The 23,229-nt window shown below is 45.7% G+C and overlaps 1 protein-coding gene across 2 annotated transcripts in view; it reads left to right on the plus strand.

Moving 5' to 3' along the window:
- The window catches only part of EGFR (epidermal growth factor receptor), a 210,112-nt gene that overhangs the window by 72,745 nt on the left and 114,138 nt on the right, over positions 1–23,229 (plus strand). The window contains exon 1 of one of the 2 annotated variants that reach the window (XM_060632158.3): positions 797–1,342. The exons of the other annotated variant lie outside the window; for it this stretch is intronic. The gene's annotated coding sequence lies outside the window, so the exon portion shown is untranslated. Of the gene's footprint in view, positions 1–796; positions 1,343–23,229 lie in introns of those variants that run through there. 2 annotated transcript variants of the gene reach the window in all.

The raw sequence follows: 23,229 nt of genomic DNA on the forward strand, positions 1-23,229 counted from the left end.
TATTAATAGTATTTTAAAAGCTGCTGTCGGGGTGCCTGTGTGGCTCAGTTAAGCATCTGACTTTGGCTCAGGTCATGATCTCGTGGTCCGTGAGTTTGAGCCCCGCGTTGGGCTGTGTGCTGACAGCTCAGAGCCTGGAGCCTGCTTTGGATTCTGTGTCCTTCTCTCTCTGCCCGTCCCCACTTGTGCGCTCTCTGTCTCTCAAAAATAAATAAATGTAAGAAAAAGAAAAAAAAAAAAGCTGCTGTTTGTCAAACACTTACATATACCAGGCCCTGTGCTAAGTAATTTTCATGAATTGTGTAATTTCTATATTGGTTCACAATTTCCCTGTTTAATATCTCCAGTGTCCAGTGGAGGAAAGTGAATCTCAGAGGGTGATTTGCTCAGGTTCACGCAGCTGGTCAGTACAGAATCAGGGGCTTCTGAGCCGGGGACACTCTTAATGCCTTAAAACCATAATGACAGCTTGTAAGATTTATAAAAAAAAAAAAAAAAGAAAGAAAAAAAAAAAAAAAGCCTGTGGTAATCCAAAAAAGTGAGATGATTTTGCTCCGTTGGAGGAAAAGAGAGCATGAAAAGACGTATCACTAGAGTCTGGGAAAAAATGAAGCTGTGGCTTTTCTGTCGGCCACGTCTTTTCTTTCCTGGCAGTCTCTTGGAATGAAACCATCTATTCCAGAGTTTTCTGCTTTAATAGGAGCTGCAGGGTGACTCTTTTCTGTCCTGCTTTTATCGCTCTCCACTTCCTTTTGTCTGCCCACCCTGCTGCTCAGGCAGGGCAACCTTGACTCCCCTGCCCAGGCGGGGGGGGCCAAGGATGGAGGGTGGCCACCCAGCTGTGGACAAACAGCAGCTGGCAGGCCGAGCCGGAGGGATGTGTGAGATGTGGGGCTTTGACGGCCCATGAGAGAACAGCATTTTTATTTTCCCTTTGTGTTTTCCCTTCTACATGAATCGGTCTCTCCCTCTCCCTCTCTCCCCTACCCTGTGCCCCTCTCCCTCACTCTGTCCACCTCCTGTTGCAGGCTTGCATGCTTGCATTTTTTTGGTACACAATCCTATCCTAATATTTCTCTTTCCTGCAGGCAGGAAATGAGAGACGCATTTTTGTAGAGCCATTCAGGAAGTCGTCCAGAGTTATAATGGCCCATTATCTAATGGTCAGAGTTTACTTAGGCTTTCACTGCTCCCACTGCCCACTTGAAACAAGGGAAAATATTTCCCCCACCGCCACGAGGGTGCTATTCACATCTGACCACAAATGCTCAGAGGCTGCGCGTTTCCACCGAGAACTCGAAGTCGGCAAAACCGTGTCGTGGTGCCCAGCACAGCAGTTCACGTGAGCACTATTTTATATTCATTTCGAGACGCTTCTCAATCACGTGTGTATAAGTCTGTGTTCTGAGCATGATTCACCATCCCTTTAATCCCAACGTTTCTTAGCGTTAACACCAGCAATGGCACTTATTAAAAATGCATAATCTGGGGCGCCTGGGTGGCTCAGTCGGTTAAGCTTCTCAGTCAGATCTCGCGGTTTGTGAGTTCAAGTCCCGCGTCAGGATCTGTGCTGACAGCTCAGAGCCTGGAGCCTGCTTCGGATTCTGTATCTCTCTCTCTCTCTCTCTCTCTCTCTCTCTCTCTGCCCCTCCCCCACTCACACTCTGTCTCCCTCTCTCTGTCTCAAAAATAAATAGACATTTAAAAAATGATTTTAAATACATATTCTTAGACTCTGCCTGGTGCCTACTGAGTGAAATTGTTGCAGGGTGGGGATCTCAGGGATGTTCACTCTAGGAGTCTGAGACTATGTGACCACAATAGGAAGGGCCATCGCTTTAACAAAAGGCAGTTTGCACCGAAAGCATGGAAAGCATTTAAAAGGTATGGCAAAACGTGTTTTACGAACACCAAGGATTTATGATTTTTATTAGGAGTGTTCAGAACAGGATCAAACTTTGAAGGAGGAATCAGAGAGTGGCATTTTTCTCATACGATTTTTGTGATGTTGTGACGAGTTAGAAGGTTCCCCATGAGGTTTATCAGTGCGTGAACACCGGTGTCCCCAGGTTAGCCCCAGCCCTGCCCTGCTCTCGTCAGGATGCAGAAAGGGCTGACTGACTCACAGCTTACAGGAACGTGTGCAGGTGAGCGGGAGACATCCTAACACCCGATGTGCATGGGTCTCTCCTCCTCCTCCTCCTCAGCTCCTCCCTCCCGTGTGGCGGGCCATGGAAGAAAGGAACTGGTTGTGGTAGCTTCTCTTCTTAATCGTGTAATCAGAGGGGGGAAGGGAATGTGTGTTGGCAGCTGATTGAGGTGGCCCACAGGGAGGGAGATAAATGTAAATCGTGATCTTCTTCCTCAAAGCTTGATACAAGGGAGGAGAGTAAAAAGCTCATTCTTCCCCACATCTGTGGCACCTGTGCTACCTGCTCATTCCTCTCTCATCTGCATAAACAGCCCATGAAGCCTGAAGTACCGAGTCAGGAACACGATGGTCACCTCCAGGAAGAAAGCCTGTTTTCAGACTCTGTACTCTGGGTCCCCATGTGCCTCTACTCTGAAGATGGGATCAATTCAGGGGAGGCCCTCTGGGCGCCAGGGACCCCAGGAAGACCCCAAAATCTAATCTGTGAAGCTGCAAAACATTTCCTAGGAAATGTTCTAGGACTTCTTCATGAGTCAGAACACAGGTGCATGTAACACCTTTGCTGGAAATGTCACCCCACAGCCTGCAATTTCCCATGTGCAACTCTCCCTGAGGAACCCTGGTCACACTTCTGGCTGTTCAGATTACACAGGGGTAATTTCAGAGTAATTTTCACGTCAACTGCCAGGCATCTGCACTTGCAAATTAAATGCCTGGCCCATGATTTTGCTAAGGTAATAGTTCATTACGATACAAATTACAGGGTGCACCTGGGGCATGTGGCCTCCACAGTCATCTGACTTTCCCTGTGATTACCCGGGGTGGTCATTCTTGCCTGTCAGTCCTGATGAAAGCCTCCTTCATTCTGCTAATGGGGACCTAGCTCCATTATGAACCCCATTTCTTTAATGCTGACATTGTTTTCTTTTTGGAACAAAAGGCCTTTGCCACTTGAACTAGAATGTCGCCTGTCTTACCCCTGGCCCTTTGCATATGAAAACATCAAGCTCTGGAATTCACCAGCTTGCCTTGCTGTCCTGCATTCCTTTAGTCTTCCCTTTGTCTTCCACTCCCTCCCTTTTTTTTCTGTCTCTGTTTTTTTATTTATTTGGCTGTATTTAAATTTTTTTTAAGTTTTTTTTAATGTTTATTTATTTTTGAGAGAAAGAGAGCAGAGGAGGGGCAGAGAGAGAGGGAGACAGAGGATCCAAAGTGGGCTCCATGCTCCACACTGGCAGCAGAGAGCCCGATGTGGGGCTTGAACCCGAAAACCGTGACATTATGACCTGAGCTGAAGTCAGATACTTAATCGACTGAGCTACCCAGGGGCTCCTGCTCCTTTTTAACTTATTTATTTTTTATTTTTTTTAACATTCATTCATTTTTGAGAGAGAGAGAGAGAACCCGAGCAGGGGAGGGGCAGAGAGAGAGGGAGACACAGAATCCAAAGCAGGCTTCAGGTTCTGAGCTGTCAGCACAGAGCCTGATGAGGGGCTCGAACCCACAAACCGTGAGATCATGACCTGAGCTGAAGTCGGACGCTTAACTAATCCACCCAGGTTCCCCAATTTATTTATTTATTTTGAGAGATAGAAAGAGCAGGTGGGGTAGGTGCAGAGAGAAAGAGAGAGAGAGAAAGAGAGAGAATGTCAAGCAGGCTCAATGCTGTCAGTGCAGAGCCCGATTTGGCTGTATTTTCATGACACGATACAAAAACACATCCTCTTGGGGAAAAGTTCAGTGGTTACAGGAGGTTGGACGTTAGTAAGAAGCAAGAACCATGCTTTCAGATGCCCTCAGATCCTACTCACACTATCAAGTGTGTGGGAGGTGTCCTTCCAGAAGTTTTTCTCAGTATTTTACATGCAAATGCATGTTCACATAAAAATAAGTTTTGTTCCTACTTTTGTACAGATGGGTTCATATACTTGTTGTGCCATCGTTTTCTTTTTAACTTAATTTCACTTTACTTGAGAGCTTTCCAAATTGCAGTAGGTATGAAACAGCCGCCTTTGGGGGCGCCTGGGTGGTTCAGTCAGGCATCCAACTCTTGGTTTTGGCTCAGGTCGCGATCTCATGGTTTGTGGGTTCGAGCCCCACATCGGGCTCCGTGCTGGCAGTGCAGAGCCTGCTTGGGATTCTCTCTCTCCTTCCCTGCCTCTCCCCGACTCGCACGTGCACTCTCTCTCCCTCTCTCTCTCAAAATAAACTTAAAAAAAGAAAGAAACAAACAAACAAACAGCCTCACTTGTGTGATTTTTGCCTCACCCTCGGTGTAGCCTGCCACTATTGATGAACACTTAGATTGCTTTGGATTTGTTCGCTGATAGACTGAGCACTGCCATCGGCATGTTTAAATAAGCCGCTCTGGTGCACACCAGAAGTGGTTTTCCAGGAGAGATCTGGAAGGGGAGGTGCCACCAATGGATTTTTTAATACTTTTTATTTATTTTGCTTAACACTCAGAAGTCAAAACACACACCCAGAGCCCCTGACCGTCAAGCTTATTTTTCCTTTCATCATCCACCCTTGCGTGTCTGAAATATTTTAAAACCAGTCATGTCTCAGCTGAGGAATCATCTCATGCAGCACTCCAGCCTTCACCCTGAGCATCTTCAAACACACAAGACTTAACCACCACTCTTTTATGTCATGTACCAACCAGTGCATTGGCGTTTCTCAAAATGCCTTTTTACTGGTAGGTGGCTGGAACCGTGATCCCCAAATTGGGCCCACGCCTCGCCTTTCCTCGTGCTCTCTAGCCCCTCGAGGGGACAGCCCCTTTCCGTGGTGTGTGGGCGACTGTGGGAACCGGCGTTAGCTGCATCAGTGCTGGGAAATGCCCCACCTGCCAGATTTGCTTCCCGTGCTTCCCTCCAACTTGCTGGGCTGTTTTCTCTACCTCCTGTCACCACAAGCTGCCCAAAGCATTGATGAGATGCAAATTCAGCTTTCCAGCCTGACTTCTTGCTAGGTAATGCTCTCTACTTCATAATGCATCAAGGGTGACATGTGTATTTTTAGTTCGATCGTAATGTCTGTTTTTTAAGAAAAGACTTCAGATGGTCCGTAAGGTGCACACCCTTGTTTGCTGATAGAAAAGCTGCCAGTACAAAGGTGTGAGGTGGCAGGCTAAGGACACACAGGCAAGAAGCCTTGTCCCCAGGCCTCTCCTCTGTCTGCCATCCCAGAGGGAGTGCTTTCTTTAATACCACTTTTCCAGCTTCCCATGGAATTGGGATTCATGAAATGGCCATGCAATTGAGGATTCAGAGACAATGACCAAATAGTAGAGAAAACATAACATAGAAGAGTAGAAAAGAGTAGAAAAGAGTAGAAAACATATGATTTACAAAAACACCAATTTTACAGCTGGAAAGATTCACTAGACTTTTGAAAAGTGCTCACGTTAAGCCCTAATTAAAAGTCAAAGCTTAACTTAGATGTATGGCCGGAGATACCAAGGAATGGCAAGCCATGTGTGTTGAAGGAGTAATCTGTTACTATTTGGACTTCTAAAATACTGTATATATCTTCTCTTTCTACATCTTTCTTTTAAAGACGACCATCTCATGGGGCACCTGAGTGGCTCAGTCGGTTAAGTGTCCAACTTCGGCTCAAGTCATGATCTTGTGGTTCGTGAGTTCAAGCCCCCCATTGGGCTCTGTGCTGACAGCTCCGAGCCTGGAGCCTACTTGCCTACTTGGGATTCTGTGTCACCCTCTCTCTCTTTCTGCCCCTCCCCCACTCGCACTCTGTCTCTCTGTCTCTCTCTCTCAAAAACAAATTGACATTAAAAAAAATTTAAAGACAACCGTCTTGACTTCAAGGTGCGAGGCCACTGAAAGGTAAAATTTTATCTGCAGGCAGCAATACCCCTTAGTTGTAGAAGAAAAATCTCGTTTTAACTCTGAAAACCTAAACAGCATTCTGGTTTTCAAGGACCTAACCTATAGCTGTGTATTTTATAAAAGACAAACTATACTTTCATATATGAGGTTTTTGGGTGTGTGGATTTTGATTTTTCCAGATATGGGATATTCTTCTAGATGCCAGGAGCCGTGCCTGACACCTCTCCTTTGATCATGATCTCATCTGAGCTTCTCAGCAGCACAGCTAGAGAGGCACCACCCTGGGCTAGGAGAGCACCATCCCTGTTGCCCAAGATCACCAGGTTGCCAAATAATAAAGCCAATGTTTTCAGCCCAATTTCTAATGTAAAGATTAGTATCATTTTCACAGTATCATGCTTTATTTTTTTAATTTTTTTAAATGTTTATATTTATTTTTGAGACAGAGACAGAGCATGAGCGGGGGAGGGGGGGGGGAGAGAGAGAGAGAGAGAGAGAGAGAGAGAGAGAATCCGAAACGGGCTCCAAGCTCTGAGCTGTCAGCACAGAGGCCGACGCGGGGCTTGAACTCACGGACCATGAGATCATGACCTGAGCCGAAGTTGGACGCCTAACCAACTGAGCCACCCAGGCACCCCTGTGGTATTGTGCTTTAAATGTAAAGGAGGATGCCCTCAACTTTGCAAAATGGGCCCTTCGAATGAAAAGGATCAGGAATATCTAGAAAAGAGCTATGGTAATAGAATATCATCAGTGAGTCTTTTACCAATAATTGTGGGGTAAAAAGTGATGGAAGCTGTTGTCTTGAAAGATTCTGCTGATAGCAGTTCCTAATGCAGAGAGGTACGTGGGTTGAAAAACTAGCAGCAGTTCGGGGAAAACGAGATGACGTACCGGCTGGAGGGAACACATGGTCGGCTATCATCCCCTCCGACCTGCTCTCATGTGCCTGCCTCTGATCGTCACCTGCCAGAGAGCGGGGCTGAGGAGAGGGGGATATTTCAAGAAATGCCAAAGCCGTCGGTCGAAAAAGCCTGGACTGTGTTATAAACTCTGGCCCTGACGAGTTGCAAGCAGGCGTCCTTGAAGAGCACTTGAACTTGCCTCAGAGAAGGCCCATCATTCTTCGGAAGAGCTGCACACTGGTGCCACCAGGTCCAACACTAATTTGTTGTGAGCACCCACGGGAGAAGGGTGTACTGGCACGAAGCTGCCTCTGTCCTCCCCTTGGGCCTGAGATCCCTGCTGTGCTGAGAGCAGAATGGCCTATAACGCAATACTGTGGGTGAGATTTTGTACACTTGTCCCTCGCTTCTTTTGCATTTGGCCCGACAACTCAATTAGATGCTGAGTCCTGCAGATGTATTTGAGGAGTACAGGAAATGCCCCAGAGGGTGAGATTAGGTGGCTCCCTGTCAGGCTGAGTGTTCACCTTAATTACTGTGGCAAGATCTACATCAGTAGCATTAGCTCCAGCCTCATTTGGAGTCCTGCGGTGAAGCCATGTTCAGTGGGAAGCGTGCTCCCGTTTCCCTGTTACTCCGTAGTGCAGGGCCCATGCAAAAACTAGACCTACAGTCCACTGCTCTTAAATTTTACACAGCCCCACAAATGCAGCAAATAAGATGAAACTGGTTTTTAATCCCCAGAACTGCCTTTTCTTTTCTTTTTTAAAAAAACATGTATTTTTTTGGGGGGGGGCACCTGGGTGGCTCAGTCGGTTAAGCGTCCGGCTTTGGCTCAGGTCACGATCTCACGGTTTGTGGGTTTGAGCCCCGCGTCGGGCTCTGTGCTGACAGCTCGGAGCCTGGAGCCTGCCTCGGATTCTGTGTCTCCCTCTCTCTCTTCCTTCCCCTTCCCCCGCTTGCACTCTATCTCTCTCTCTCAAAAATAAATGAATATAAAAAAAATTGCTTAGAAAGAAACATTTTTAATGTTTTTATTTTTGAGAGAGAGAGAGTGTGCGCGTGCGCAAGTTGGGGAGGGCCAGAGAGAGAGGGAGACACAGAATCCGAAGGAGGCTCCAGGCTCCGAGCTGTCAACACGGATCCCGACTCGGGGCTCCAATCCACAAACCGTGAGATCATGACCTGAGCTGGAGTTGGATGCCCCACCGACTGAGCTACCCAGGGGCTCCTGCCTTTTCTATATTTATTATAGAAGCATTGGTTTTGAAGAAAGTGTTTGAATTTTCTATCACCCGAGTTATCTCTACGGAATCAAGTTTAGATACCTTTTTCAACAGTTCAAAACATGCTGTCCTATCAAATGTCACCGAGCACAGTGGCGAGCAGATGAATGTCATTTCTGTGCAGGGCTAATGACAGCCGCCTGCCCTTGGCGTCAGCCACTGGTGGGGCCAGCTGGTGCTGCATCTCGAGCAATTTGCAGATAATGAATGTGATTCTGATGATGTTGCTAAAGGTCTGTTCATTCTGAAACTGGATTGGGTGTCAGGGATTCAGAGGGCTTCTCTCGCTAGCAGTTATATGGTTAATGAGAGTGTTGTGGGTTCTAGCCCCAAAACCTATATGGAAACCCATATAGGACAAAAGTTTACTCGGTCACCTTTATGTGTCCCACCTTTCTAACTCGCCCAACCTTTTCAGGTGGGCCATTTAATTTAATCAAAAGAATCCAAACTTAAATGGTACTTTGAGAAACCATTTAGGCTGTGTCTTGATTTCCTCAACGGACATCTAGAGAGAGATGAACTCACTGGTCTAATGGGTCCCTTCCAAACGTACGTGCCTGTGAACTGCTCACGAGGGGGTCAGGCCTGTAAAGCCCCTTTGTCCGTTGTAGCTGATTTACCTTCTACTCTTTTAGTTCTACGTTCCATGTTTGAAATTATAGAGGTCACATTTCTGTGCTTTTTAAGTGGAATTGCTCTTGTGTTGGTGGTTGTGTTTGTCATGTAGCCTGGAGAATCGATAACCAAAATTGGTAACACACAGTTAGTAATAAATCACATAGGTGGGGTGCCTGAGTGGCTCAGTCGGTTAAGGGGCCGGCTCTTGGTTTCGGCTCAGGTCGTGATCTCACAGTTTGTGAGTTACAGCCCCAGGTCAGGCTCCACAATGACAGTGTAGAGCCTGCTTGGGATTCTCTCTCTCTCTCTCTCTCTCTCTCTCTCTCTGCCCCGTCCCTGAGCTTTCTCTCTCTCTCTCTCTCTCTGAAAGTAAATAAACCTTAAACATCAATCACTCAGTCAATCAACCAATCACATAGGTGCCCAAATCCATATACTCATTCCACTACTTTTTTGCAGGTTTGAGTCCTAGTTAATGACACACAAAGCGAGAACGTCTCTCACCTGATTGTGAGGCACCTCTCACTACGTTTCCTTGTGCTTTCACAATGTGACCCAAGTTTCTGTTCCTGGAAACAGTAATTTCTACTCACGTCCGCACACAATCAATCATGAAGATGTGATTTTTGGACAAGGACACTGCATTTATGCCCATTCTAATTCTGACAGGAGACTTTCTGCCGGAGACCGGGGTTTTGTTTGTGTTAGGGTTTTTGTTTGCTTTTCATTTGCCTTGTCTTAGCATCTGAGAGTTCTCTTCATTTAGGGGCATGAGGAAATTTGTGTCTGTTATCTCAGCACGAACATCTCTGAGTTTCTCTTGGGCGGCGTGGGTTAAGGCCTCATGCTTGAGTTCAGTCTATTCGTGGCAGCAGCATTTTCCTGCGGGTGTCGTAACTGTTCCTGGAAGCCCAGGAGTTTGCTGAGGAAGCATGGGAGTGTGGAGGTGCCGACGGACATGGAGCAGTTGGCTCCATAAAATATCAGTTACATCGCGGATGATGGCAAAACCATACGTGGGACAGGAAGCGCGTCCACCAAGAACTAATAATACAGCCAACGTGAGGCATGTGAAACTTTCATACCGAACTGTGCACAGGCTCACCAAAGTTACATTTTCTCCGAGGCTGAGGAAAAGTTTGTTTTCAAGAAGGGCTGCTTGACAGGATGACATCTGGTGATAACATTGATTCATTTGGAAATCAGGCTTCGAGTGAGTTTCCGTTGACTGGCGAGGAGGAAAATGAATTGACCTAACTAGCAAGCAGCTCCTTACTCTCAGGAGAGCCTGTGGCCAGTCAGGAGAGGCAGCTGCCCGATCGGAGCGCCAACTCCAGAAGCTTTGCACAGTGCTCTTCCTGAGCACTGCAGTGGCGCCTCACAGGCGTGGGCCCTCCTCTCGAGGTGGTCATTTGGGGATAGACTGGCCTGTTGAGTAGGAAGTCTGGTCATAGACGGGTTTCCAAGGAGTTAGGTTTGGAGCAGCCGAAGACCAGTGCTCGGAGAATCCTAGTTGGAGGCCAATATCTAGGTCATAGTTTTCTGTTAAGAGCCCATAGGAAATAGGGAAAGGAATGTGCTACAGAGCATTCCAAAAATTCCCTTGGAACTTCATCTTTCACAGGGCTAGATCCCCTAAGGCTGCATATCTATGCTGTTATCTCAGGTCTGTGTGGAAACAGGGTGAAGAGAAGTGAGTGCACAGTACCGTAGGTGTATTTTTGGCCTCAGAATTGCTCTGGCATTACATTTTCACGTGTGTTTATCTTACGGGCTCTAGACAGACCCTGCTCTTTGGCAAATGAGGCAGATATCTTTGGGATATGAGAAAGGCCCCAGATGGATTCTGCAGAAGCGTTTTGGACCGTTCGAAACCAGGACTGGTCGTAATGCAAATTCATGGACTCTAACTTTAGTTAAACAAAAAGAAACAGTTGGGGGGGGCGGGGGGGGGCCGTGCAGACTTGGGATACTGCTCTGTAGACTTTGGAGGGGGCTCCCTCCTGAGTGGTATGCCTCTTCTCCTTTCTCAAGTGAGGACTCCAATAATTTGGAACTGCCCCCTTCCAGCTGAAACGCCATGCAAGTATGAAGGAAAAGATAGCAGTGATTTCCTTGAGGATACCAACTTGGTCTTACTCGTTTGTAACTGACCCGGTGCCCAGACTCAGGGCATTGATGGCATGATCTCTTGAGACCATCTCTGGACCCCGTAATGCTCACCACAGTTCACGGGTACATACACTTGGGAACTGTTGGGAGAATGAATTTGTGACCTTGGAAACAGCACTGTCTCCGGTAAACAGGAAAATCAGGGATGAAGGCAGGTTGACGCTGGAGTTTTATTCACTCTCAATACTGATCAGGGAAGCCTTTCTGGAAGATTTGGTTGGAAAGATGTCACAGATAAATGAGAAAATTGTATTTTATAACTAAAGTCTGTGTTTTATTTACTTTTGACTCCGTAAGCACTACGGAATGCCCTTGCTAGAAGCCATCCTGTGAGAACTGAATGTTTTAATTTTCAGTTCCTAGTGGCCCTTACAGAGCCAACCACAACTTTGGGAAAAGGGGCTTGTACAGCCCCCTACGCGGGCCCGTCTTGCACTCTGCTCCTGGTTACCAGCTTCTGGGAGTTGCCTTCTCTTTCTCCACCCGAAATCAGTGACATTCCAGTTGTCTCCACAAACACAGGGCAGGTCTCCTGACAGAGGAATCCACCTCAAAGAACTCTCTGGGTCCCACTCAGATGCATCCCGCACACCAGAGAGTCAGCATTTCAAGTGTCAGGCGCTCCAGGTGGACTAGCAGAGCGAGGTAGACGAGCAGGCCGAGCAGGCCGGGGCTGGCCTTAGATCCCGTAGGAGCCAGCAGGGAGGCAGCACCGGGAAATCCCTCCCCACACGCTAAGCCCAGGGTGCGGCCTAGCGCCAGCAGTCTTATCTCTTGACTCTCTTATCTCTGGCTTTTATTTCTCCTCATAAAAGAGAAAGAAAGACTTGTGTCTTAAAGAAAGCCAAGACTCGGAGGTAGGCTCCCTGAGAAACTAAAGGCACTCAGGCTTCGGGGCGGCTCTTGCACGGGCCCGCCCCTTGGCCCCGCTCCTACTCTCCTTACACATTCATAACTTGGCATTGCTTTCTTCGGCCCCCAGCCCACACTTACCAGCTCCAGGACCCACCCTTACAGGCACGTCTTCTCCTCTGTCACAGCCGTGTAACTCAGTTGTCCCTGCGCCATGCAAAATCCAAAAGGTCAAATCACTTAACCTTTCTAAAACTCCATTTCCTTTTCTCTAAAGTACGGAAATCAGGAGACGGTTGTACGGATTCAACGACTGGAGCTCCCACGTGATATGAGCCCGATAAGATTAGCAGCTGTTCTTATTGTCATTAGCATCCTCTGTTTTTAAGCAGGCACACCACAGAGGACTCACTTCCCTGAGCTGTTGCAGGGGCGCTGCTGTTAGCTGCTGTGTTAGGCCCTGTCGTCTGGGACAGGCAGCCCTGCTTCCAGTGACCGTGGCCCTGCTCTGTGCAGCTGTGGGAGTTCAGGCCGGCTTAGCCGAGGCGCCTCAGTTTCCTGATTTGTGCAATGTCAAAGGATCACATACAGGGACACACAAACAAACACACATACGCACATGCACACTCAGACTCACAAACACACAGACACAGACACGCACATACTACACACACACTTAGACACTCATACATGTACACACATACAGACACATGCAAAGAGACACACAGAGACACTCACAGAGGTGAAGTAATATTTACTAGTCAAGCGGGAGAAAGTGGATCTCGTTCCTCTCCACTTTTTACACAAGGAAACATGGAGACTCAGTGCAAGGCGAGTAAAGTACAACACAGAAGTGTATCCCAGGCCCCCCGTGAGCCCCGTCTCTGTGATATTTTCTCTCTCTCACATGGACACACATGCTCAGATATTTTTCAATGTCTTTTTTTTTTTCGAACTCGTAGTCTTAGCACGATCTGATAGCAAGAAATGGTAATAATTATGCAGGTTACATCAAAGGGACCGAGGATAAATGTGATAAAAACACATCCATGCCTGAGAAGCAGAATCTCCAAGTTAGGAAAACCAAGTCACAGGCACAGGGGAAAGAGCAGAGAGGCTCGTGCACAGTAAGGCAATGTGAACCCCAAACAATTCCTTATGTGTGCATCTGTCTTCATAATTAAAACACACAGGCACACACAAAGTCAGTCTTATTTAGATCAGAGCCTATATTAATACCCAGCAGATGGGAGCGTACAGCATCCTGACGGAAGCCAGGTAGAACACAGACAGAAGTCAGGTGACCGCTTCCTTCTGCCAGAAAGCGCTCTTCCCTTCGCCAACCCTTAGTTCAATGGGTCTCAGCTCCCACTGGTCAATGGAATCATCTGAAGAGGTTTTACACATCAGTGCCTACCCTAGAGTGATTAATTCAGACTCTGCAAGTAATATTTTTTAAAAGCCCTCCAGTGGCTTAGCATGACTTACTGAATATCTGACTCAATTAAGCCGTCGACAAGTTTTTTCCCTTTAATTTTCTTATTTGTCCATGGGAGCTCCCTACCTGGTGCCTCCCAGGCCTGGTACTTCTCGATTCTATTTCATAGCAGCGTTGGCTCTGCCAGTCAGAATTCAACTTACGACACGTTTCTAGAAAAGTGTAGGGGGATTTGTTTCCTTGGCACATAAAAAGGGGTGAATTTGTACATTGATAAGTTTCTTCTTCCGGATGGCAGTTCTCCGATTATTGTGCAGTAATTCTGTTTCTAGTCAGCTGACAATTACGTTGGATTTAAAAAAAAAATGTGTCGACAAACCCTGAGTTATCGTCAGTGGTGGCTAGTTACTAATGGATGCGTTCGCTCCTTTAGTTCAACAAAGGAACTTTAGTAGAGCAAACATTGGTTCAACACCACCTATCAGGTGTCTACTGAGTGTTTATTGATCATCGGGCACATGTGGGCACGAAGATGTGGAGGAGGCCCCGTCCTACCTTCTCATTTCCCCCGTTGAGACAGTCCTAGTTGGGCCGACTCAGTTGCTAGTGTTAAGTGGATTGAATCCCCCTCTTGGTGTCGTGACAAACCCTGTTCTCAGCTCCCTTGTCTGTTGTTGACTTGAATCGTATCTTTTGGATTCACTTTCCTCGTATGTGAAAATTAAATACTACTATGGTGCTGCTGGCTGGGTCCTTAACCTGTTCTGCAACAAATCACTTACCTTCAGCTCATTTGTGGCTCCCCACCTTTCTCTAGTCTCACCCCCCTGCTCTGTGTTTCCTTCCGCACTTGTGACTCCTAGAGGGATGGATGGCCCTTCATGGGTCTCCTGTGCTCTCTCCAGACAGTTGGGTCCCCACCTCCTCATCCTCCAGGCTTATCACTCAGTACTCAGGAGGATGACTCATTCAGAACTCCAAGGATCTTCCACTCCAGATGGCTTTTTCTCCCCGCTCCCAGGGCATTGGAGCTGTTTCACGGAAATCTTGAAGTTTAATATCCCCAACCCAAACTTAAACACTATGGTTAAGAAAAAATGCTAGGGTTGCACCAACACCTATTTCATTTTTTCATAGGGAATCTCTCGTCCCTTTAAGGATGTGACCCCTTTTCCCTCCTGGTTAAATTCTAGTCTTCAGGTCTTCAATCTGTCTTCATCATGTCTTCAGACATCTTCCAGTTCAGCCCCTCTGTCTTGCTTTGGTGGGGGGGTGGGAGGGGACCAACTGGTGTGTGTGCAATTTACCATCACGATGGTTTCGAAATCAGCTATCAGAAGATCAGTGCCTCTTGGTGTTCTCCGGAAGCTGTTTCCTTTTCTATAGATGTGCGGTGTGTCAGCTGTGAAAAGTGCTGCAGGCGGCTTCCCTGGCTGAGGGTTGCCCGTGGCCTTAGGCTAAAAGCGATTTGGACGAGCTGATGAGGCACGTTCATTTCTTCCGTGTCCAGCTTTCCAAGCATCCTGATAATTACTGTCATTCCTCCTGCAATTAGAAGCCCTTTTTCTTTCTGCTCATTTACATAAAATTCACTTTGCAGATTCTTGACCGAAGGAAGACTTTAAACTCTTAGTTGAGATGGTTTTGCATTTATATCGACCGAAGTACTTGGTAACAAGTGAGAATCCTCTGAAACATACCCATGCGTATTGAAATTTGTTTTAGGGTTAACTCTGGGGCACCAGTAGATTAAAGTGTGAATGCGTATAATGGAGATAGAATGTCTTCCCAATCCATGCTTACTTTTTCTGCTCCTTCGTAAACATTGTATCAAGCAATGGGATTAGATAGCAGCGATCACCAGTTGTTTAAAAACAGCAGATTCTATGTATGGCCATTTGATGTCCAGGAAGAGATGGAAGCATTATGATCTCAGACAGAGACCAGGAACCCAAAATGTTTTTTCTGCCCTGACATAAATTTCTGTTCCGGTGGGAGTTCGAGGCCAAGCTGCTCCTGATTAAACTTCCACTGTCACATTGGTAAAGCAGAAATGTATTGGTTCCCTTTCAAAAAGACAGCGCTCCTCTCCCTTACACAGGTGACAGTCTGCACCGTTTTAGAATCCTGTCAGCTCCCGTGTGGCTCAGGGGGCAAGCAGAGCTTTGGGGTGGCTGTATTTCTGGAGCGCCCCCTTCCTGAAGGTACTGGAAGGTCCTGCCTGGATTAGATACTAATTAAAGTCTTCATGCACCAGGCTTGTGTAATGGACCTGATGGAATGGAATGACTGTAATGAAATCCATTACCCCAGCTCCTCACCGATCCTCAGGCACGTGTTATTAGCTTCTTGTGACTGCTAAGGGAAATTGTGACTTACCCAAGGCCACATGACCTCTGCTCTTTCTGAAACCTGAATTACTGGTTCTAGAACTTTAGCATACAAAGAAGGTTCTGAGGATGTTTTTTTCAAAATGCAGATTTCTGTGCCCTACCCCTCAACATACAGAATCGGAGTCTGTGGAGTGAATCCGATGACCCTTTGAAAATCACTTGCCTAAGGTGCTACCACTTAGAATGTGGAGCTCCAGCCTCCTTGCTCCTGGCCCGTGGCCCCAGTGTTGTCAGATCCACAGAAGAAGGGGGAACAGCAAAATCAGTGTGGGGATGGCTTCAGCGGATAAAGCCTCCCCCTCAAACATTTACCCAGTATTGTTTTTGTAAAGCAACAACACAAAACTGTAACCAACCCAAATAGCCTTCGGAGCCAATGGGCCAGTGTGTCACCCCACAGTCACTTAGAGGGGATTTACTCGAAAGCGAATGAAATGTATGCCCCTTCTGAGGCCCTGGGTGGTCCCAGCAGTGTGCTGGCAAGGTCCTATATGTTACGAAATTTGCAAAAGGAAACATTTTGGCACATTTGGGGGACTTCTTGTTCCAGTACTCACTTTCCCTTTGTCCCTAATTTCGTATGCAGCAGCCTAGGACCCACAAACCCCACGTCTACCTTTGCAGTCACCCAGGGGACACTGCACAGCAGCAAACAGATTGACAAAGACGACAGTGTGCCCAGTGAGCAGCGTCCAAGGTGGATTCTGCCCTTTGCCCCACAGTCTCCACAGGACGATTCTCTTTGGGAAAAAAGTATGTATTTGTGTCTCTAAAAACTATGTATTTTTTTGCCCCATACCTGTCTGTACTCTTGAGATCCCTAAACTTGTAAAAATTGACATTCATTCTATTTTTTTTTCCCAATTAGAAGAGGATAGATTCTTTTTCGTAGGACGTTTGAAAACTAATTAAAAATAGAATGAGGAAAAATTCTTAAGTCAGTAGCAGTAACTACTGCTAACATATATGCAGTTGGTGTTTCTTCCACCGTCGATCCCAGAGTTGCCCTTTGCATTGGTGATATAGTCGCTGGAGAAAAAGCCTCCTAACTGTAGGTTCTGTTTGGTTTCAGACCCCGAAGAGAGGACAAAAATAAGGGTGTTGGTAGCCTTATCAGAAGCTGACAGCTCATTGATTTTCAACATATAAAGAGCTCGGGTTTCTCTGAATAACCAATTTGTGGACTGGTGGGAAGGGGGTGTGGCACTCCTACTCACCTACGGTGGTGCACCGGCTTGACTGGAAACACGCGTGACCTTCCAATAACCAGGGAGGGATGGGTTAAGTACCTAATGGTTAAGTATATAACTACATATGCTAGACAGTGAAAACTATTGTGTAGGTAAATATTAAAATGAAAACTTTTGCAGTATAGTGAATGAAAAAGGGCAAGTGTCAATGAGTGTATGTAGTAAAATCCCATTTTTTATAAATAAATTCACCTACCTGCCATGTACACATAGAAGAAAAATTCTGAAAATATAATTACCATATGAATATTGTTGTTCATTTTGTCTTTTTCTCTATTTGCTTATCTGTAATACCAATTTGCTTCAAAGAACATGTTCCTCCATCAATCTAAAAGAAAATAATTAAGGGCACCTGGGTGGCTCAGTCGGTTAAGCGTCTGACTCTTGATTTCGGCTCAAGTCATGATCTCACGGTTCATGAGTTCGGGCCCCACATCGGGCTCCGTGCTGACAGTGCAGAGCCTGCTTGGGATCTTCTGTCTCCCTTTCTCTCTGACCGTCCCCTGCTCTCTCTCTCTCTCTCTCTCTCTCTCTCTCTCAAAGACACAAAAAATTAATTAATTAATTAAAATAATTAAATTATATTCAGAAAGAACAGGCAAAGCTGGTCCTCCAAGCTGTCATCCTTGGTGATGTGAAACTTGTTTTTTTACTTGTTGGAAAGGTTCAACAATGCATGGAGATAGTATTTGACAAAGTACAGCATCCATTCGTGATACAAACTCTCAACAAAGTAGATTTAGAGGGAACATGCCTCAACATAATAAAGGCCATACACAAAAACTCGCAGCTAACATCATTCTTAATGGGGAAAAACTGAGAGCTTTTCCCCCATGATCAGGAACAAGGCAAGGGTGTCCACTCTTACCACCATTGTTCAGCATAATACTGGAAGTTCTAGACTCAGCAATTAGACAACATAAAGAAGAAACTTTATCGGAAGTTTATCGGAACTTTATCGGAAACTAGAAGAAACTAGTATTGGAACTAGTAAGATAGCTGTGAACAAACCTAATCAAAGAGGTGAAAGGTCTATACTCTGAAAACTATAAAATGCTGATGAAAGAAATTGAAGATGACACAAAGAAATAGACATTCCATGCTCATGGACTGGAAGAACAAATATTGTTAAAACATCTAAACTACCCAAAGCAATCTATGCATTTAATGCAATCCCTATCAAAATACCAACAGTGTTTTTCACAGAGCTACAACAATCAGGGGCGTCTGGGTGGCTTAGTCTGTTAAACGTCCGATTTTGGCTCAGGTCATGATCTCGCGGTTCATGAGTTCTAGCCCCACATTGGGCTCTGTGCTGACAGCTCAGAGCCTGGAGCCTGCTTCGGATTCTGTCTCTCTCTATCTCTCTCTGCCCCTCCCTCACTCGTGATCTCTCTCTCTCTCTCAAAAATAAAATTAACATTAAAAAAATTTTAACAAATCAACCCTAAAATGTGTGTGGACCCACAAAAGACTCCAAATAGCTGAAGCAATCCTGAAAAAGAAAAGAAAAGAAAAGCTGGAGGCATCAAATTCTGGACTTCAACTTCTATCATAAAGCTGTAGTAATCAAAACAGTATGGTACTGACACAAAAATAGATGCATACACCAATGGAACAGAATAGAAAATCCAGAAATGGACCCACAACCATATGGCCAACTTATCTTTGACAAAGCAGGAAGGAGTATCCAATGGCATAAAGATAGTCTCTTCAACAAACTGGACAACAACATGCAAAAGAATGAAACTGGATTGCTTTCTTACACCATACAGAAAAATAAATTCAAAATGGATGAAAGACCTAAATATGAGACCTGAAACAATAAACATCCCTGAAGAGAACATAGGCAGTAACTTCTTTCTTTGACATTAGCCATAGCAACTTCTTTCTGGATATGTCTCCTGAGGCAAGCTAAACAAAAGCAGAAATAAACTATTGGGACATCTTCAAAATAAAAAGCTTCTCTACAGCGAACGATAGAATCAACAAAACTATTACAACCTATGGAATGGGAGAAATTATTTGCAAATGACATATCCAATAAAGGATTAGCATCCAAAACATAAAGAACTTATAAAACTCAACACCACAAAAAAATAATCCAATTAAAAATGGGCAGAAGCCATGAACAGACATTTCTGCAAAGGTATCCAGATGGCCAAGAGTCACATGAAAAGATGCTCAACATCACTCCCGCAGGGAAATGCAGATCAAAACTACAATGAGATATCCCCTCACGCCTGTCAGAATGGCTAAAATCACCCACACAAGAAAAAGGGAACACTTGTGCACTGTTGGTGGGAATGCAAACTGGTGTAGCTACTGTGGAAACCAGTATGGAGGTTCCTCAAAAAGTTAAGAATAGAATTACCCTATGATACAGCAATTGCACTACTAGGTATTTGCCCAAAGAATACAAAAACACTAATTCAAAGGAATACATGTACCACTATGTTTATAGCAGCGTTACTTACAGTAGCCAGGATATGGAAGCAGCCCAAGTGTCCACTGATTAATGAATGGATAAAGATTGTGTGTGTGTGTGTGTGTGTGTGTGTGTGTGTGTGTGTGATGGAATATTATTCAGCCATAAAAAATAATGAAGTCTTGCCATTTGCAGCAACTTGGATGGAACTAAAGAGTATGATTCTAAGTGAAGTAAGTCAGAAAAAGACAAATATCATATGATTTCACTCATATGTAGAACTTAAGCAAAACAAACAAGCCAGAGATGGAAAAAGTAAGAGAGACAAAGCTAGAAACGTGCTTGACTATAGAGAACAAGCTGATGGTTACCAGAGGGGTGGTGGTGGGGGGCTGGGTTAAATAAGTGAGGAGGATTAAGGAGTTCGTTTGTTGTGATGAGCACAGGGGGATGTATGGGAGGGTTGAATCACTAAATTATAGACCTGAAACTAATATCACACTATAAACTGTAAATGGAATTAAAATAAACATTAGAAAAAAATAATAAAGATTTTAAAAAAAGAAAAGGTTCAACAAGGTAATGAAATGATATGTGAGTAACCACACCTTGAATGGTGTTCAAGTGTTTGTCCATGAGTCCATCTATTAAGTAATTCGACTCCTGACTCCCAAAGTCTTCTGATTCCCAGGCAGCAGTGGGCACAGGAGAGTCTTCTTTTGACTCACTGTCAAGAATAGAACCTTGAAGGTGCCTTCACAGCATTCAGCCCTTAGCTGGCTCTTAATAGATGTGTTTTCTCCCCTCTTTCATTCTTCCTTCTCATGGACTTAAGAAGGAAATCAATTTCTAAATATTCCTGTTTTCTTTCTTACCTGTTTTTTGTGTATGTAATTGTGGTGCTTCGTTTTCTTTCTATTCCTCTCTTGATCCATTCTCTGGAATTAATTTTTTTTTAATTTTTAATGTTTATTTATTTTTGAGAGACAGAGAGTGAGCAGGGTAGGGGCCAAGAGAGAGGGAGACACAGAATCTGAAGCAGGCTCCAGGCTCTGAGCTGCCAGCACAGAGCCCGATGTGGGGCTCGAACCCACGAACCGTGAGATCATGACCTGAGCTGAAGTCAGATGCTTAACCAACTGAGCCACCCAGGCGCCCCATTCTCTGGAATTAATTGAGTCATGATTCCATGCCCAGGATGCTGTGAATATAGTGGTTGATCGCCCCCACCCCCACCATCTCTTTCAATTGCACAGACATTTCAGATGATATCACAGGTGCTTTTTCTGGGGGGTGCGCGGCTTCCTTTGACTCCTTGTGTTTTGGGGGCAGTCATGGGCTGGGTGATTTTTTTAATGCTACATTCTTTTAAGAATTAAAAGCCACCATTTGGCTGTCAGAGTTTGAAGTAAGTGTGACAGTACAAGCCATGAGAGTGAGGGCAACATTTGTTTTTATGAAGAGGTGAAATGATTGCTTGAAATTGCTGAGCAGGACATGGTCCCAGAGGCTTTGGAGGAATTCTGCATTAGCCAGGAAGAGAGCACTTTGCACGTCGTAACCTTGAGAGCTACAGTCAGCCGCTGCAGGACTCACTGCTGCCAAAGCCACCTTGTTGAGGGCTGCCCGGCTGTCACCAGCTGTGGCTCCTCTTTGAGAGCAGCCTCACCAGGCCGTGGTGGGGTGGGAGGCATCCTCCTCAATCTGATCCGTGAGAAAGCGCAAATGGGTTTCACAATCGTTCCCAGTACCTTCTGCCAACTTCTATGAACAGATGTGGAATTGTGGAATTAAAAAAAAAAAAAAAAAAAAAAAAAAAAGGCTAAGGACCTTCATTCTCAATGTTATAACCAGAACATTTTTGATAGAAGAGCACAAGCTAATCAATTGTTTAAAGTCTCAGGGATAGAACGGATGTATTACATGCACTGGTGTTTACAGAAATTACAAGGTGGGCTGCATTTTATGTTTTCTCTCTTTAAGAATTTTTTTTAAGACATTGTGTCTAGGAGCACTCCATGCAATCCACCAAGCTGTTTCGTCCAAAGGAGGTCAGTTTTCATCATGGACTTCGTGGCCGATCTGAATGGCGAGCTCATCTCCGAGAGTGCCCCAAGAGTGGCCTGCCTCTTCAGTGGAGCGAGCCTCCTCTGGAGTCCTGCCCATGCTCATGGAGAAGAGAAAGCACTAGAAAATCACAAAGCTTTCCGCCCAAGCTGTGCTGGGCCACCTGACCTCGTTTTTTTTTGTGTGTTTTTTTTTCTAATTTTAATTATGTCAAGTGCTTCACAAAGACGGTAGCTCCCTTGGGTCCCTCATATGAGCTCACGGTCATGAGATTGCTCCCATCACAGATGTGTTGTGCACACAACGATCCTCTATGACCCAGCAGATGTTCTGTGTAAACAGTTGTATTAATTGCATCTTGAAAACATCGTCCTCCTCAGATTCTCCAGGGTTGGGTGAAGTCTGAGGTGGGCGGGAGGGCCCTCGAGAGAGACATGTCTGCAGGAAATTCTCTCCTTCCCATTGCTGTTCTCTAAATTGTCTTCGAGCCACCACAGCTGTTTACTGCACAGGGACCCTGCTCACAGTTGTGGTTACGCGGGGCTTTGAAAGGGGATCTCAGCTCCCACCCTCTTTGAGCGCGGTGCAGGGGACTTCATTGTCAATCTGCATGTGTCCTTGAAGTCCTGCGCTCACTGGGACGCATGAAAAGGAGCCTGCCACCTGAGCCATCGAGCCACCACAGATGCTCTGTGCTATGTGGGAGTCAGCCATGAGCCTTACAGAGCACCCCCGAGGGCTGCTGGGGTCCTCAAGTCCATTTGAACACTTAGAATGACAGGGAACTTAACCACCACAAGAGACAGTCTGGGGGAGAGGGTTATGTTTTTGTGGGGTTTTTGTTCGTTTGTTTTTTGACAGCTGTAATGCTTTAAAAAAAAAAAAAAAAAAAAAAACTTGTTAACATGAGTCCCTGCCTCACCTTTATTCTTGCCCTCTAACACCACATACTAAGATTTTTTCCGTCATGCCAGCCCCTCAATTTAAGGACAGCTGATTCTCCTCTTCCAGGGGCTGAGCAGCCCCCTCCCTGCAAGCAGCTGACAGTTGGCGTCACTTTGACAAGCTCTGTGAGCACTGCCCGGAAAGGGACCCGGTGCTTTCTGAGCAGCCCAGGGTGGAAGGCATCCATGGGGACCTGTTACCTTTACCACTGCTGCCCTCCGCCATCCGCTGCACTCTACCCGGGTCTAATCGAGGCTCGGGGCCTACGGAAATTTTGAAACTTAAAAATCCTTTTTAAAAATTACTACTGTTGTCAACACCTCTAAATTCCAGCTCCTTGGGGTCACCTCAGACCCAGTTTTGCCGCCTGGCATACAGAGTTCTGCTTGACGTTGCTTCATTGTGCTTCCTAGGGCTTTATGTACTGCATCGGATTGAAAATGTTGAACGAGGCTCAATTTTCCGTTATTAACTGTAGTACCCCTCATCTGTTTAGAAATCAATCCACCATCAATGGGCTTTGTTGACACTACAGGAATCTGTGAAATCCTATCAGCCAGCACATCTTTGCTTTGAGGCAGACTTGCCAAATACATCATTATCTGTGTAGCTTGCTGACCTCAGCTACTGCCTGAGGTCTGTCAACTTTGTGGTGCTGCCCCCAAGGTGAAACAAGTTAACCACATATGATCTGTGTTACTGGACTCCCTCCATGTACCGCCACCAATCCTTTGTCTTTAAAGGCACATACACCAGATTTTAATAGCTATATTTTTCCTGAGGTAGGTGTTTATCCTCGTCTTCCTTCCCTTCTTGAAAATGAGAGCATTTGCCTGTCAACAGTTTTCAATCTTTCGAAACATTCCCTA

The sequence above is a fragment of the Panthera onca genome, chromosome A2, assembly GCF_046562875.1.
Source record: "Panthera onca isolate mPanOnc1 chromosome A2, mPanOnc1 haplotype 2, whole genome shotgun sequence".
Classification (NCBI taxonomy): domain Eukaryota; kingdom Metazoa; phylum Chordata; class Mammalia; order Carnivora; family Felidae; genus Panthera; species Panthera onca.